This window comes from Brassica oleracea, chromosome C2 (genome assembly GCF_000695525.1).
Source record: "Brassica oleracea var. oleracea cultivar TO1000 chromosome C2, BOL, whole genome shotgun sequence".
Lineage (NCBI taxonomy): Eukaryota > Viridiplantae > Streptophyta > Magnoliopsida > Brassicales > Brassicaceae > Brassica > Brassica oleracea.
In genome coordinates this window covers 15,486,186-15,491,303 of record NC_027749.1, presented here as the reverse complement: position 1 = coordinate 15,491,303, position 5,118 = coordinate 15,486,186, and the positions used below count along the sequence as shown (strand labels likewise).

The 5,118-nt window shown below is 34.5% G+C and overlaps 1 pseudogene; it reads left to right on the top strand.

Moving 5' to 3' along the window:
* The first annotated feature begins 220 nt into the window (after positions 1-220).
* LOC106327363 lies at positions 221-2,925 on the top strand (annotated as a pseudogene).
* The last annotated feature ends 2,193 nt before the right edge of the window (positions 2,926-5,118 follow it).

Sequence of the window (5,118 nt, the reverse complement as noted above, 5' to 3'; positions counted from 1 at the left end):
GAAGATCTACTATCTACTATCTACTATCTACTAACTGCAGAAACTAAAGATTTAAGGAAATAGTTCTCCTTCTTTTCTATTTACTCTGGCTAATCTCTCTCTCTACTTTTCTGGATCTAACTCCCTCTGTTTCTCACTATTCTTGAGTGTTCTTCACTTATTAAAGAAAAACTTTTGCATAAAAATCTACTATCGTTGTTTTTCTATTGGTGTAGGTTCCGGAGAAGAAAGAAGCTTGTGAAGCTAACTTCTGGCTTAGAAATCTGACAATGCGAGCTTTAACAATTTTACTCTGTGGTGTTGTTCTGATTCAGCTGTTTGTTGCTCAAATTAATGCGCAAAGATCTAAAGGTCCATGGCAGACACTCAGTGGTGAGAGTTCTCTCACTTTTTATTTCTTTCATTAACGCATGATTTTCCGAGAAAAATAGAAGAGAACGAGAGAAACCAGTACTCGGGCCTTTTTTTATATAGAATGTGTAGTAAAAGTCGGGATAATCTAGTTACTAAAAAAAGTCGGGATGATTTATTTTATTAAAATAACTTCTTTGTTTTTTTACAGGTGATGCTCCTCTTGTGATTGCTCGTGGTGGGTTTTCTGGATTTTTTCCAGATTCAAGTCTTCCTTCGTACAATTTGGCAAAGCAGACAAGTTTAGCTGGTTCTGTTCTTTGGTGTGATGTTCAGCTAACCAAAGATGGACTTGGGATTTGCTTCCCTGATCTCAAATTGAACAATGCTTCAGATATTGAATATGTTTACCCAAATCGCCAAAAATCTTACCCGGTTAATGGAGTCAGTACTCAGGGTTGGTTCACCATTGATTTCTCCCTGAGAGATCTCAAGGATGCTTCTTGCAAGTGTTTATGTCTCCACTGCTCTTTCTGTAAAAAAACATAATTTGTATTTATCTTGTTACTACTTACGAATGTCATTTTTTGTTTTTACATATGTTTGCAGGTTAATCAAAAAAAAATTCGACGGAAATGGATACTCGATTTTAACGGTTCAAGATGTATCCATGCAGAGAAAATAAGAAATTTTTTGGTTAAATATTCAGCACGATGCATTCTATGCTCAACATAATCTGAGCATAAGCAGTTTTCTCTTCCCCTGAACTGAATTTCTTCAGCAAAGTTAAGGGCCGTTTTGGGCGTAATGAACCAAGTTTTGTGTTCCAGTTTCTTGGGAAAGAAGAATTCGAGCCGACAACCAATCGAACTTATGGTTCTATCTTAAGTAACATAACTTATGTCAAGACGTTTGCTTCAGGAATTCTTGTTCCCAAATCGTACATATTTCCAGTCGATGACAAGCAGTACTTGCTTCCTCCTACATCCTTAGTTCACAATGCTCACAAAGTAGGATTACAAGTATATGTGTCAGGTTTTTCAAATGATGTTGATATATGACTACAGTTTCGATCCAGTGTCTGAGTATCTATCTTTATGGACAATGGTGATTTCTCTGTTGATGGTGTGCTCTCTGATTTTCCCATAACTGCATCTGCATCCATTAGTAAGCAAATTCTCTTCAAGATAATTTTTATACAAAGAATTGTGATTAATGCAATTACTCCGTTTCATATTTTCCTCATATTGCTTCTCCCACATTGGCCGAAACGCTACAAAACAAGGTAGTTTTGGCAAGTGCATAATTATTTTCTTACTAGTAGAAAAAGAAACCTATAGTTGACTTTATCATCTACGTAATGGTTCATGTCTCAGTGGATTTTCTTGTTATATCAAAAAATGGTGCGAGTGGGGACTATCCCGGATGTACAGACTTGGCATATGAGAAGGCAATCAAAGATGGAGCTGATGTTATTCATTGCTCGGTCCAAATGTCCAGCGAAGGAAAACCCTTTTGTTCAAGTTCAATTGATCTCGAGAAAAGCACAATGGTATCCCAAACTTTTCTTAGTAACCGTTCAATAATTATTCCTGAAATTAGCTCAGATCCTGGAATATACACCTTTAGTCTCACATGGCCTGAGATTCAGAGCTTGACTCGTAAGTTTCCCCACTTGGCTTACTCCTACTTAAAATATTTATTTTCGGGCAACTTTACATTATCAGAACTTGATATGTTCTTTTTGTGCAGCTGCGATTATGAACCCCTACAGGTTATACAATATGTTCAGGAATCCAAATGACAAAAATTCTGGGAGGATTATCTCACTCTCAGAATTCCTAAACTTGGCAAAGAACTCCACTTCTCTCTCCAGTGTTTTGATCAGTCTAGAGGTTAGTTTCGTACCTCTTCATCTCAAGATTTTGACAATCAGACTTGTCACGTTTTTTTTTGTTTTTCAGAATGCAGTGTATCTGAGAGAGAAGCAAGGTCTAGATGTGGTAAAAGCGGTTCTTGATACACTCACGGAAACTGGTTACAGAAACGGAACGACCAGGACAAAAGTCATGATTCAGCCAACGAATAGCTCGATTCTAGTTGACTTCAAGAAGAAGAGCAAGTTCGAGACTGTCTACAAAGTTGAAGAAGAAATTCGTGATATTAAGGACTCTGCTATCGAAGACATAAAGAAATTCGCTAACGCTGTTGTCATCACAAAATCATCCGTCTTTCCAGATGTCGGATCATTTGTCACTGGGCAAACAAATGTTGTGGAGAGGCTTCAGAAGTCTAAACTCCCGGTTTATGTGGAACTGTTTCAGAATGAGTTTGTATCTCAAGCATATGACTTTTTTTCTGATGCAACTGTTGAGATAAACTCATATATCACTGGAGCCGGTATCAATGGAACCATAACAGAGTTCCCTCTCACAGCTGCTGTGGCGATCAGAGGGATCTACTGTACCCTTTCTGGATACCTGGCAGAGAAGAGTGCGGCTACCCCGGCTTCATGCTCAATTGTAGCGGTGAATTCGCAGAGCTGACTGTCTCCTCCGTGAAGTTCAGAATATTAATGGCAAACTATGATTACCATATCAAAAGTCTCTGTAAGAATATTTTATATTCTGTGTGACCTATGTGTCTATTGGTTTAATAGAAAGTTCATATTAATGTTTTGTATTCTAATATAAGAGTTGATACCGTGATGGATCGGTTTCGAGTAATGAGTTAGAATATGGGTGTATTGATAACCCTCCTGCTTTATCTTCGCTTATAAATATCCTTAATCCTATGATTATACACATATATATACAAGGTAGTAATAATAGAATATATTACCATAATGTAATATATATGTGAGTATATGTTGTAGTGCGGTTATAAAGAAGAGTTGTGTTACAGACATCCGTTTGATGGATATAAACCAACACGTCTCTTAGATTATTATAAAAGGACTACTCCTTTTATCAAGATAACGTGAAGTCTCTTTACAACACTACACTAATAGTTTTTACTAAAAGGAGAGATTAAGGAAGGTTTGGGATTTCCTGTCCATCAAGGAAATCACCAAAGAGAAGGTTAAAGAGGAGAAGATCAATTGGTGGAATTGCATCCAAGCATGGATCAAGGTTAGTGTTTCTACCTTCTTTAGAAATGTGTTAGGATTGAATTAAATCAAATCTAGATTAGGTATTAGGTGTAGATTTCAAAATTGAAATCATAAAATTAATTAACATGTGGTATCAGAGTCTATCTAGATTTAATTAATTCATTCTAGAATAGATTCTCATTAGTTCATGAACATATACGGATGAATTCGTTTCAAAGAGTGTTCATGATTTAATTATAGAGATGTTTAGGATCGAGGCCGTATGTAGTCGTGTTTTGTCCGACGGTCTCGTAATCTCATTACTATACGGTCTCGTAATCTATCGAATCAGTATGGCATCGTAATGAAACCAATGCACTAGAACGAATGTTTGATAATTGTATGAAACTTTAGAATCTTACGATGCCGTAAAGGGCTTAGATGTCGATCATTGAATAAATGGGTTGTTATTGATTTGGAAATTAAATAATCAGTCAACAATCTCGAAAATCATAACGATCGATTTCATCAACGAAAAGAGTCGGTGTAATCAAAGAGCATAAAGACCAAAATGGGTAAGTATTTACGTTACGGAAAAGAATAATCATTTTGGTCTTCAATCTGAAAATAGAATTGATTGCATGCAAGATTCTGGAATTTACGTAAACGGTTATACAAGTTTGAAAAAGTCACCATCTAAAAGTTGTGAAATGATAGTTAATGCAAATGTGAACGGTCACTAACTAGCCGAAAGGTGACAAACAAAATAATAGCCGCATAATATTTCTTAATTATCTGATAAACATTATGGTTTATGAATGGATTCAAACAAAGTAATATTTAGTTATAAAATATTTTATTAATTCAAAATATTGTATATAAAAGGAGTTTAATCTAAAATGCTTCCGCTGCATTTTATTAAGAAAGTAATTGTGTTATGAAATATCACACAATTTAAGTAGTTTTCCCCTTCGAATTTTTTTTTAATGTTTATATGTATATAATATGATAGTCACCAAAGTGACCTTGTTATATTACATATAGATATTAAAAACTATAAAGTTTATAATTGATCTTGATCAATGATGCTAAATGACATAAAAGTTTGATAGATCAATTAATTTATTATTTATATTCTAGGAGATCACCCAAAGGTGGATCATTGAATATGATTAATAATAAGAAAAATAATTAGTCATTTCTTACTATAGTCGATAATATGTATATCCAAAGATAACATATTTATTTGATTAGTGTTTGATTTGATTAATATTAAAGTATTTATTACTAGCATCACTGAAAGTATTTGTATTTAAATATTGCCCAAAGGTTATTTAAAATACAAGTGTTAAAGTTTCTATTAGTCTAAATATATATTAAAGTCTCAAAGCAGACGAAACATACTTTAAAGAAACCAGCCACAAGAAGCACTCAGCTTCTTGAGTTAATACACACCGATATATGTGGCCCTTTTGATGCTCCTTCATGGAGTGGCGAAAAATATTTCATCACATTTATTGATGATTACTCACGGTATGGATATACCTATCTACTACATGAAAAGTCTAAGTCTGTGAATGTTCTAGAAATATTCATTGACGAGGTGGAAAGACAGTTAGATAAAAAGGTTAAAATAGTGAGATCTGAAAGAGGTGGTGAAATTTATGGAAAATTCG